We start from the raw sequence: 13,271 nt of genomic DNA on the forward strand, positions 1-13,271 counted from the left end.
CAGTGTGCAGAAAGGTTCAAAACGTGTTTTTCAGCAGAAATAAACATGTTTCTGCAAGTTTGGTGAACCCCATGTAAGGTATGGGGCAGTAACAGTACACTTTTCAAAACGTGTTTTTCAGCCCGAAATAAACGTGTTTTTTCAGACAACTGAATCCCCATGTAGCAGCAAGGCTCAGAAGAGCCCACACACTCAGATCTTAACCCCAGTGTGCAGAAAGGTTCAAAACGTGTTTTTCAGCAGAAATAAACATGTTTCTGCAAGTTTGGTCAACCCCATGTAAGTTATGGGGCAGTAACAGTACACTTTTCAAAACGTGTTTTTCAGCCCGAAATAAACGCGTTTTTTCAGACAACTGAATCCCCATGTAGCAGCAAAGCTCAGAAGAGCCCACACACTCAGATCTTAACCCCAGTGTGCAAAAAGGTTCAAAACGTGTTTTTCAGCAGAAATAAACATGTTTCTGCAAGTTTGGTCAACCCCATGTAAGTTATGGGGCAGTAACAGTACACTTTTCAAAACGTGTTTTTCAGCCCGAAATAAACGCGTTTTTTCAGACAACTGAATCCCAATGTAGCAGCAAGTCTCAGAAGAGCCAACACACTCAGATCTTAACCCCAGTGTGCAGAAAGGTTCAAAACGTGTTTTTCAGCAGAAATAAACATGTTTCTGCAAGTTTGGTCAACCCCATGTAAGTTATGGGGCAGTAACAGTACACTTTTCAAAACGTGTTTTTCAGCCCGAAATAAACGCGTTTTTTCAGACAACTGAATCCCCATGTAGCAGCAAGTCTCAGAAGAGCCCACACACTCAGATCTTAACCCCAGTGTGCAGTAAGGTTCAAAACGTGTTTTTCAGCAGAAATAAACATGTTTCTGCAAGTTTGGTCAACCCCATGTAAGTTATGGGGCAGTAACAGTACACTTTTCAAAACGTGTTTTTCAGCCCGAAATAAACGCGTTTTTTCAGACAACTGAATCCCCATGTAGCAGCAAGTCTCAGAAGAGCCCACACACTCAGATCTTAACCCCAGTGTGCAGAAAGGTTCAAAACGTGTTTTTCAGCAGAAATAAACATGTTTCTGCAAGTTTGGTCAACCCCATGTAAGGTATGGGGCAGAAACAGTACACTTTTCAAAACGTGTTTTTCAGCCCGAAATAAACGCGTTTTTTCAGACAACTGAATCCACATGTAGCAGCAAGGCTCAGAAGAGCCCACACACTCAGATCTTAACCCCAGTGTGCAGAAAGGTTCAAAACGTGTTTTTCAGCAGAAATAAACATGTTTCTGCAAGTTTGGTCAACCCCATGTAAGTTATGGGGCAGTAACAGTACACTTTTCAAAACGTGTTTTTCAGCCCGAAATAAACGCGTTTTTTCATACAACTGAATCCCCATGTAGCAGCAAGGCTCAGAAGAGCCCACACACTCAGCTCTTATCCCCAGTGTGCAGAAAGGGTCAAAACGTGTTTTTCAGCAGAAATAAACATGTTTCTGCAAGTTTGGTCAACCCCATGTAAGTTATGGGGCAGTAACAGTACACTTTTCAAAACGTGTTTTTCAGCCCGAAATAAACGCGTTTTTTCAGACAACTGAATCCCCATGTAGCAGCAAGGCTCAGAAGAGCCCACACACTCAGATCTTAACCCCAGTGTGCAGAAAGGTTCAAAACGTGTTTTTCAGCAGAAATAAACATGTTTCTGCAAGTTTGGTCAACCCCATGTAAGGTATGGGGCAGTAACAGTACACTTTTCAAAACGTGTTTTTCAGCCCGAAATAAACGCGTTTTTTCAGACAACTGAATCCCCATGTAGCAGCAAGGCTCAGAAGAGCCCACACACTCAGATCTTAACCCCAGTGTGCAGAAAGGTTCAAAACGTGTTTTTCAGCAGAAATAAACATGTTTCTGCAAGTTTGGTCAACCCCATGTAAGTTATGGGGCAGTAACAGTACACTTTTCAAAACGTGTTTTTCAGCCCGAAATAAACGCGTTTTTTCAGACAACTGAATCCCCATGTAGCAGCAAGGCTCAGAAGAGCCCACACACTCAGATCTTAACCCCAGTGTGCAAAAAGGTTCAAAACGTGTTTTTCAGCAGAAATAAACATGTTTCTGCAAGTTTGGTCAGCCCCATGTAAGTTATGGGGCAGTAACAGTACACTTTTCAAAACGTGTTTTTCAGCCCGAAATAAACGCGTTTTTTCAGACAACTGAATCCCCATGTAGCAGCAAGGCTCAGAAGAGCCCACACACTCAGATCTTAACCCCAGTGTGCAGAAAGGTTCAAAACGTGTTTTTCAGCAGAAATAAACATGTTTCTGCAAGTTTGGTCAACCCCATGTAAGTTATGGGGCAGTAACAGTACACTTTTCAAAACGTGATTTTCAGCCCGAAATAAACGCGTTTTTTCAGACAACTGAATCCCCATGTAGCAGCAAGTCTCAGAAGAGCCCACACACTCAGATCTTAACCCCAGTGTGCAGTAAGGTTCAAAACGTGTTTTTCAGCAGAAATAAACATGTTTCTGCAAGTTTGGTCAACCCCATGTAAGTTATGGGGCAGTAACAGTACACTTTTCAAAACGTGTTTTTCAGCCCGAAATAAACGCGTTTTTTCAGACAACTGAATCCCCATGTAGCAGCAAGTCTCAGAAGAGCCCACACACTCAGATCTTAACCCCAGTGTGCAGAAAGGTTCAAAACGTGTTTTTCAGCAGAAATAAACATGTTTCTGCAAGTTTGGTCAACCCCATGTAAGGTATGGGGCAGTAACAGTACACTTTTCAAAACGTGTTTTTCAGCCCGAAGTAAACGCGTTTTTTCAGACAACTGAATCCCCATGTAGCAGCAAGGCTCAGAAGAGCCCACACACTCAGCTCTTATCCCCAGTTAGCAGAAAGGGTCAAAACGTGTTTTTCAGCAGAAATAAACATGTTTCTGCAAGTTTGGTCAACCCCATGTAAGTTATGGGGCAGTAACAGTACACTTTTCAAAACGTGTTTTTCAGCCCGAAATAAACGCGTTTTTTCAGACAACTGAATCCCCATGTAGCAGCAAGGCTCAGAAGAGCCCACACACTCAGATCTTAACCCCAGTGTGCAGAAAGGTTCAAAACGTGTTTTTCAGCAGAAATAAACATGTTTCTGCAAGTTTGGTCAACCCCATGTAAGTTATGGGGCAGTAACAGTACACTTTTCAAAACGTGTTTTTCAGCCCGAAATAAACGCGTTTTTTCAGACAACTGAATCCCCATGTAGCAGCAAGTCTCAGAAGAGCCCACACACTCAGATCTTAACCCCAGTGTGCAGAAAGGTTCAAAACGTGTTTTTCAGCAGAAATAAACATGTTTCTGCAAGTTTGGTCAACCCCATGTAAGTTATGGGGCAGTAACAGTACACTTTTCAAAACGTGTTTTTCAGCCCGAAATAAACGCGTTTTTTCAGACAACTGAATCCCCATGTAGCAGCAAGTCTCAGAAGAGCCAACACACTCAGATCTTAACCCCAGTGTGCAGAAAGGTTCAAAACGTGTTTTTCAGCAGAAATAAACATGTTTCTGCAAGTTTGGTCAACCCCATGTAAGGTATGGGGCAGTAACAGTACACTTTTCAAAACGTGTTTTTCAGCCCGAAATAAACGCGTTTTTTCAGACAACTGAATCCCCATGTAGCAGCAAGGCTCAGAAGAGCCCACACACTCAGATCTTAACCCCAGTGTGCAGAAAGGGTCAAAACGTGTTTTTCAGCAGAAATAAACATGTTTCTGCAAGTTTGGTCAACCCCATGTAAGTTATGGGGCAGTAACAGTACACTTTTCAAAACGTGTTTTTCAGCCCGAAATAAACGCGTTTTTTCAGACAACTGAATCCCCATGTAGCAGCAAGGCTCAGAAGAGCCCACACACTCAGATCTTAACCCCAGTGTGCAGAAAGGTTCAAAACGTGTTTTTCAGCAGAAATAAACATGTTTCTGCAAGTTTGGTCAACCCCATGTAAGGTATGGGGCAGTAACAGTACACTTTTCAAAACGTGTTTTTCAGCCCGAAATAAACGCGTTTTTTCAGACAACTGAATCCCCATGTAGCAGCAAGGCTCAGAAGAGCCCACACACTCAGATCTTAACCCCAGTGTGCAAAAAGGTTCAAAACGTGTTTTTCAGCAGAAATAAACATGTTTCTGCAAGTTTGGTCAACCCCATGTAAGTTATGGGGCAGTAACAGTACACTTTTCAAAACGTGTTTTTCAGCCCGAAATAAACGCGTTTTTTCAGACAACTGAATCCCCATGTAGCAGCAAGTCTCAGAAGAGCCCACACACTCAGATCTTAACCCCAGTGTGCAAAAAGGTTCAAAACGTGTTTTTCAGCAGAAATAAACATGTTTCTGCAAGTTTGGTCAACCCCATGTAAGTTATGGGGCAGTAACAGTACACTTTTCAAAACGTGTTTTTCAGCCCGAAATAAACGCGTTTTTTCAGACAACTGAATCCCCATGTAGCAGCAAGTCTCAGAAGAGCCAACACACTCAGATCTTAACCCCAGTGTGCAGAAAGGTTCAAAACGTGTTTTTCAGCAGAAATAAACATGTTTCTGCAAGTTTGGTCAACCCCATGTAAGGTATGGGGCAGTAACAGTACACTTTTCAAAACGTGTTTTTCAGCCCGAAATAAACGCGTTTTTTCAGACAACTGAATCCCCATGTAGCAGCAAGGCTCAGAAGAGCCCACACACTCAGATCTTAACCCCAGTGTGCAGAAAGGGTCAAAACGTGTTTTTCAGCAGAAATAAACATGTTTCTGCAAGTTTGGTCAACCCCATGTAAGTTATGGGGCAGTAACAGTACACTTTTCAAAACGTGTTTTTCAGCCCGAAATAAACGCGTTTTTTCAGACAACTGAATCCCCATGTAGCAGCAAGGTTCAGAAGAGCCCACACACTCAGATCTTAACCCCAGTGTGCAGAAAGGTTCAAAACGTGTTTTTCAGCAGAAATAAACATGTGTCTGCAAGTTTGGTCAACCCCATGTAAGTTATGGGGCAGTAACAGTACACTTTTCAAAACGTGTTTTTCAGCCCGAAATAAACGCGTTTTTTCAGTCAACTGAATCCCCATGTAGCAGCAAGTCTCAGAAGAGCCCACACACTCAGATCTTAACCCCAGTGTGCAGAAAGGTTCAAAACGTGTTTTTCAGCAGAAATAAACATGTTTCTGCAAGTTTGGTCAACCCCATGTAAGTTATGGGGCAGTAACAGTACACTTTTCAAAACGTGTTTTTCAGCCCGAAATAAACGCGTTTTTTCAGACAACTGAATCCCCATGTAGCAGCAAGTCTCAGAAGAGCCCACACACTCAGATCTTAACCCCAGTGTGCAGTAAGGTTCAAAACGTGTTTTTCAGCAGAAATAAACATGTTTCTGCAAGTTTGGTCAACCCCATGTAAGTTATGGGGCAGTAACAGTACACTTTTCAAAACGTGTTTTTCAGCCCGAAATAAACGCGTTTTTTCAGACAACTGAATCCCCATGTAGCAGCAAGTCTCAGAAGAGCCCACACACTCAGATCTTAACCCCAGTGTGCAGAAAGGTTCAAAACGTGTTTTTCAGCAGAAATAAACATGTTTCTGCAAGTTTGGTCAACCCCATGTAAGGTATGGGGCAGAAACAGTACACTTTTCAAAACGTGTTTTTCAGCCCGAAATAAACGCGTTTTTTCAGACAACTGAATCCACATGTAGCAGCAAGGCTCAGAAGAGCCCACACACTCAGATCTTAACCCCAGTGTGCAGAAAGGTTCAAAACGTGTTTTTCAGCAGAAATAAACATGTTTCTGCAAGTTTGGTCAACCCCATGTAAGTTATGGGGCAGTAACAGTACACTTTTCAAAACGTGTTTTTCAGCCCGAAATAAACGCGTTTTTTCATACAACTGAATCCCCATGTAGCAGCAAGGCTCAGAAGAGCCCACACACTCAGCTCTTATCCCCAGTGTGCAGAAAGGGTCAAAACGTGTTTTTCAGCAGAAATAAACATGTTTCTGCAAGTTTGGTCAACCCCATGTAAGTTATGGGGCAGTAACAGTACACTTTTCAAAACGTGTTTTTCAGCCCGAAATAAACGCGTTTTTTCAGACAACTGAATCCCCATGTAGCAGCAAGGCTCAGAAGAGCCCACACACTCAGATCTTAACCCCAGTGTGCAGAAAGGGTCAAAACGTGTTTTTCAGCAGAAATAAACATGTTTCTGCAAGTTTGGTCAACCCCATGTAAGTTATGGGGCAGTAACAGTACACTTTTCAAAACGTGTTTTTCAGCCCGAAATAAACGCGTTTTTTCAGACAACTGAATCCCCATGTAGCAGCAAGGCTCAGAAGAGCCCACACACTCAGATCTTAACCCCAGTGTGCAGAAAGGTTCAAAACGTGTTTTTCAGCAGAAATAAACATGTTTCTGCAAGTTTGGTCAACCCCATGTAAGGTATGGGGCAGTAACAGTACACTTTTCAAAACGTGTTTTTCAGCCCGAAATAAACGCGTTTTTTCAGACAACTGAATCCCCATGTAGCAGCAAGGCTCAGAAGAGCCCACACACTCAGATCTTAACCCCAGTGTGCAGAAAGGTTCAAAACGTGTTTTTCAGCAGAAATAAACATGTTTCTGCAAGTTTGGTCAACCCCATGTAAGTTATGGGGCAGTAACAGTACACTTTTCAAAACGTGTTTTTCAGCCCGAAATAAACGCGTTTTTTCAGACAACTGAATCCCCATGTAGCAGCAAGGCTCAGAAGAGCCCACACACTCAGATCTTAACCCCAGTGTGCAAAAAGGTTCAAAACGTGTTTTTCAGCAGAAATAAACATGTTTCTGCAAGTTTGGTCAGCCCCATGTAAGTTATGGGGCAGTAACAGTACACTTTTCAAAACGTGTTTTTCAGCCCGAAATAAACGCGTTTTTTCAGACAACTGAATCCCCATGTAGCAGCAAGGCTCAGAAGAGCCCACACACTCAGATCTTAACCCCAGTGTGCAGAAAGGTTCAAAACGTGTTTTTCAGCAGAAATAAACATGTTTCTGCAAGTTTGGTCAACCCCATGTAAGTTATGGGGCAGTAACAGTACACTTTTCAAAACGTGATTTTCAGCCCGAAATAAACGCGTTTTTTCAGACAACTGAATCCCCATGTAGCAGCAAGTCTCAGAAGAGCCCACACACTCAGATCTTAACCCCAGTGTGCAGTAAGGTTCAAAACGTGTTTTTCAGCAGAAATAAACATGTTTCTGCAAGTTTGGTCAACCCCATGTAAGTTATGGGGCAGTAACAGTACACTTTTCAAAACGTGTTTTTCAGCCCGAAATAAACGCGTTTTTTCAGACAACTGAATCCCCATGTAGCAGCAAGTCTCAGAAGAGCCCACACACTCAGATCTTAACCCCAGTGTGCAGAAAGGTTCAAAACGTGTTTTTCAGCAGAAATAAACATGTTTCTGCAAGTTTGGTCAACCCCATGTAAGGTATGGGGCAGTAACAGTACACTTTTCAAAACGTGTTTTTCAGCCCGAAGTAAACGCGTTTTTTCAGACAACTGAATCCCCATGTAGCAGCAAGGCTCAGAAGAGCCCACACACTCAGCTCTTATCCCCAGTTAGCAGAAAGGGTCAAAACGTGTTTTTCAGCAGAAATAAACATGTTTCTGCAAGTTTGGTCAACCCCATGTAAGTTATGGGGCAGTAACAGTACACTTTTCAAAACGTGTTTTTCAGCCCGAAATAAACGCGTTTTTTCAGACAACTGAATCCCCATGTAGCAGCAAGGCTCAGAAGAGCCCACACACTCAGATCTTAACCCCAGTGTGCAGAAAGGTTCAAAACGTGTTTTTCAGCAGAAATAAACATGTTTCTGCAAGTTTGGTCAACCCCATGTAAGTTATGGGGCAGTAACAGTACACTTTTCAAAACGTGTTTTTCAGCCCGAAATAAACGCGTTTTTTCAGACAACTGAATCCCCATGTAGCAGCAAGGCTCAGAAGAGCCCACACACTCAGATCTTAACCCCAGTGTGCAGAAAGGGTCAAAACGTGTTTTTCAGCAGAAATAAACATGTTTCTGCAAGTTTGGTCAACCCCATGTAAGTTATGGGGCAGTAACAGTACACTTTTCAAAACGTGTTTTTCAGCCCGAAATAAACGCGTTTTTTCAGACAACTGAATCCCCATGTAGCAGCAAGGTTCAGAAGAGCCCACACACTCAGATCTTAACCCCAGTGTGCAGAAAGGTTCAAAACGTGTTTTTCAGCAGAAATAAACATGTGTCTGCAAGTTTGGTCAACCCCATGTAAGTTATGGGGCAGTAACAGTACACTTTTCAAAACGTGTTTTTCAGCCCGAAATAAACGCGTTTTTTCAGTCAACTGAATCCCCATGTAGCAGCAAGTCTCAGAAGAGCCCACACACTCAGATCTTAACCCCAGTGTGCAGTAAGGTTCAAAACGTGTTTTTCAGCAGAAATAAACATGTTTCTGCAAGTTTGGTCAACCCCATGTAAGTTATGGGGCAGTAACAGTACACTTTTCAAAACGTGTTTTTCAGCCCGAAATAAACGCGTTTTTTCAGACAACTGAATCCCCATGTAGCAGCAAGTCTCAGAAGAGCCCACACACTCAGATCTTAACCCCAGTGTGCAGTAAGGTTCAAAACGTGTTTTTCAGCAGAAATAAACATGTTTCTGCAAGTTTGGTCAACCCCATGTAAGTTATGGGGCAGTAACAGTACACTTTTCAAAACGTGTTTTTCAGCCCGAAATAAACGCGTTTTTTCAGACAACTGAATCCCCATGTAGCAGCAAGTCTCAGAAGAGCCCACACACTCAGATCTTAACCCCAGTGTGCAGAAAGGTTCAAAACGTGTTTTTCAGCAGAAATAAACATGTTTCTGCAAGTTTGGTCAACCCCATGTAAGGTATGGGGCAGAAACAGTACACTTTTCAAAACGTGTTTTTCAGCCCGAAATAAACGCGTTTTTTCAGACAACTGAATCCACATGTAGCAGCAAGGCTCAGAAGAGCCCACACACTCAGATCTTAACCCCAGTGTGCAGAAAGGTTCAAAACGTGTTTTTCAGCAGAAATAAACATGTTTCTGCAAGTTTGGTCAACCCCATGTAAGTTATGGGGCAGTAACAGTACACTTTTCAAAACGTGTTTTTCAGCCCGAAATAAACGCGTTTTTTCATACAACTGAATCCCCATGTAGCAGCAAGGCTCAGAAGAGCCCACACACTCAGCTCTTATCCCCAGTGTGCAGAAAGGGTCAAAACGTGTTTTTCAGCAGAAATAAACATGTTTCTGCAAGTTTGGTCAACCCCATGTAAGGTATGGGGCAGTAACAGTACACTTTTCAAAACGTGTTTTTCAGCCCGAAATAAACGCGTTTTTTCAGACAACTGAATCCCCATGTAGCAGCAAGGCTCAGAAGAGCCCACACACTCAGATCTTAACCCCAGTGTGCAGAAAGGTTCAAAACGTGTTTTTCAGCAGAAATAAACATGTTTCTGCAAGTTTGGTCAACCCCATGTAAGTTATGGGGCAGTAACAGTACACTTTTCAAAACGTGTTTTTCAGCCCGAAATAAACGCGTTTTTTCAGACAACTGAATCCCCATGTAGCAGCAAGGCTCAGAAGAGCCCACACACTCAGATCTTAACCCCAGTGTGCAAAAAGGTTCAAAACGTGTTTTTCAGCAGAAATAAACATGTTTCTGCAAGTTTGGTCAGCCCCATGTAAGTTATGGGGCAGTAACAGTACACTTTTCAAAACGTGTTTTTCAGCCCGAAATAAACGCGTTTTTTCAGACAACTGAATCCCCATGTAGCAGCAAGGCTCAGAAGAGCCCACACACTCAGATCTTAACCCCAGTGTGCAGAAAGGTTCAAAACGTGTTTTTCAGCAGAAATAAACATGTTTCTGCAAGTTTGGTCAACCCCATGTAAGTTATGGGGCAGTAACAGTACACTTTTCAAAACGTGATTTTCAGCCCGAAATAAACGCGTTTTTTCAGACAACTGAATCCCCATGTAGCAGCAAGTCTCAGAAGAGCCCACACACTCAGATCTTAACCCCAGTGTGCAGTAAGGTTCAAAACGTGTTTTTCAGCAGAAATAAACATGTTTCTGCAAGTTTGGTCAACCCCATGTAAGTTATGGGGCAGTAACAGTACACTTTTCAAAACGTGTTTTTCAGCCCGAAATAAACGCGTTTTTTCAGACAACTGAATCCCCATGTAGCAGCAAGTCTCAGAAGAGCCCACACACTCAGATCTTAACCCCAGTGTGCAGAAAGGTTCAAAACGTGTTTTTCAGCAGAAATAAACATGTTTCTGCAAGTTTGGTCAACCCCATGTAAGGTATGGGGCAGTAACAGTACACTTTTCAAAACGTGTTTTTCAGCCCGAAGTAAACGCGTTTTTTCAGACAACTGAATCCCCATGTAGCAGCAAGGCTCAGAAGAGCCCACACACTCAGCTCTTATCCCCAGTTAGCAGAAAGGGTCAAAACGTGTTTTTCAGCAGAAATAAACATGTTTCTGCAAGTTTGGTCAACCCCATGTAAGTTATGGGGCAGTAACAGTACACTTTTCAAAACGTGTTTTTCAGCCCGAAATAAACGCGTTTTTTCAGACAACTGAATCCCCATGTAGCAGCAAGGCTCAGAAGAGCCCACACACTCAGATCTTAACCCCAGTGTGCAGAAAGGTTCAAAACGTGTTTTTCAGCAGAAATAAACATGTTTCTGCAAGTTTGGTCAACCCCATGTAAGTTATGGGGCAGTAACAGTACACTTTTCAAAACGTGTTTTTCAGCCCGAAATAAACGCGTTTTTTCAGACAACTGAATCCCCATGTAGCAGCAAGGCTCAGAAGAGCCCACACACTCAGATCTTAACCCCAGTGTGCAGAAAGGGTCAAAACGTGTTTTTCAGCAGAAATAAACATGTTTCTGCAAGTTTGGTCAACCCCATGTAAGTTATGGGGCAGTAACAGTACACTTTTCAAAACGTGTTTTTCAGCCCGAAATAAACGCGTTTTTTCAGACAACTGAATCCCCATGTAGCAGCAAGGTTCAGAAGAGCCCACACACTCAGATCTTAACCCCAGTGTGCAGAAAGGTTCAAAACGTGTTTTTCAGCAGAAATAAACATGTGTCTGCAAGTTTGGTCAACCCCATGTAAGTTATGGGGCAGTAACAGTACACTTTTCAAAACGTGTTTTTCAGCCCGAAATAAACGCGTTTTTTCAGTCAACTGAATCCCCATGTAGCAGCAAGTCTCAGAAGAGCCCACACACTCAGATCTTAACCCCAGTGTGCAGTAAGGTTCAAAACGTGTTTTTCAGCAGAAATAAACATGTTTCTGCAAGTTTGGTCAACCCCATGTAAGTTATGGGGCAGTAACAGTACACTTTTCAAAACGTGTTTTTCAGCCCGAAATAAACGCGTTTTTTCAGACAACTGAATCCCCATGTAGCAGCAAGTCTCAGAAGAGCCCACACACTCAGATCTTAACCCCAGTGTGCAGTAAGGTTCAAAACGTGTTTTTCAGCAGAAATAAACATGTTTCTGCAAGTTTGGTCAACCCCATGTAAGTTATGGGGCAGTAACAGTACACTTTTCAAAACGTGTTTTTCAGCCCGAAATAAACGCGTTTTTTCAGACAACTGAATCCCCATGTAGCAGCAAGTCTCAGAAGAGCCCACACACTCAGATCTTAACCCCAGTGTGCAGAAAGGTTCAAAACGTGTTTTTCAGCAGAAATAAACATGTTTCTGCAAGTTTGGTCAACCCCATGTAAGGTATGGGGCAGAAACAGTACACTTTTCAAAACGTGTTTTTCAGCCCGAAATAAACGCGTTTTTTCAGACAACTGAATCCACATGTAGCAGCAAGGCTCAGAAGAGCCCACACACTCAGATCTTAACCCCAGTGTGCAGAAAGGTTCAAAACGTGTTTTTCAGCAGAAATAAACATGTTTCTGCAAGTTTGGTCAACCCCATGTAAGTTATGGGGCAGTAACAGTACACTTTTCAAAACGTGTTTTTCAGCCCGAAATAAACGCGTTTTTTCATACAACTGAATCCCCATGTAGCAGCAAGGCTCAGAAGAGCCCACACACTCAGCTCTTATCCCCAGTGTGCAGAAAGGGTCAAAACGTGTTTTTCAGCAGAAATAAACATGTTTCTGCAAGTTTGGTCAACCCCATGTAAGTTATGGGGCAGTAACAGTACACTTTTCAAAACGTGTTTTTCAGCCCGAAATAAACGCGTTTTTTCAGACAACTGAATCCCCATGTAGCAGCAAGGCTCAGAAGAGCCCACACACTCAGATCTTAACCCCAGTGTGCAGAAAGGGTCAAAACGTGTTTTTCAGCAGAAATAAACATGTTTCTGCAAGTTTGGTCAACCCCATGTAAGTTATGGGGCAGTAACAGTACACTTTTCAAAACGTGTTTTTCAGCCCGAAATAAACGCGTTTTTTCAGACAACTGAATCCCCATGTAGCAGCAAGGCTCAGAAGAGCCCACACACTCAGATCTTAACCCCAGTGTGCAGAAAGGTTCAAAACGTGTTTTTCAGCAGAAATAAACATGTTTCTGCAAGTTTGGTCAACCCCATGTAAGGTATGGGGCAGTAACAGTACACTTTTCAAAACGTGTTTTTCAGCCCGAAATAAACGCGTTTTTTCAGACAACTGAATCCCCATGTAGCAGCAAGGCTCAGAAGAGCCCACACACTCAGATCTTAACCCCAGTGTGCAGAAAGGTTCAAAACGTGTTTTTCAGCAGAAATAAACATGTTTCTGCAAGTTTGGTCAACCCCATGTAAGTTATGGGGCAGTAACAGTACACTTTTCAAAACGTGTTTTTCAGCCCGAAATAAACGCGTTTTTTCAGACAACTGAATCCCCATGTAGCAGCAAGGCTCAGAAGAGCCCACACACTCAGATCTTAACCCCAGTGTGCAAAAAGGTTCAAAACGTGTTTTTCAGCAGAAATAAACATGTTTCTGCAAGTTTGGTCAACCCCATGTAAGTTATGGGGCAGTAACAGTACACTTTTCAAAACGTGTTTTTCAGCCCGAAATAAACGCGTTTTTTCATACAACTGAATCCCCATGTAGCAGCAAGGCTCAGAAGAGCCCACACACTCAGCTCTTATCCCCAGTGTGCAGAAAGGGTCAAAACGTGTTTTTCAGCAGAAATAAACATGTTTCTGCAAGTTTGGTCAACCCCATGTAAGTTATGGGGC

The sequence above is a fragment of the Lepisosteus platostomus genome, chromosome 7 (assembly GCF_059453375.1).
Source record: "Lepisosteus platostomus isolate fLepPlt1 chromosome 7, fLepPlt1.hap1, whole genome shotgun sequence".
Classification (NCBI taxonomy): Eukaryota; Metazoa; Chordata; class Actinopteri; order Semionotiformes; family Lepisosteidae; genus Lepisosteus; species Lepisosteus platostomus.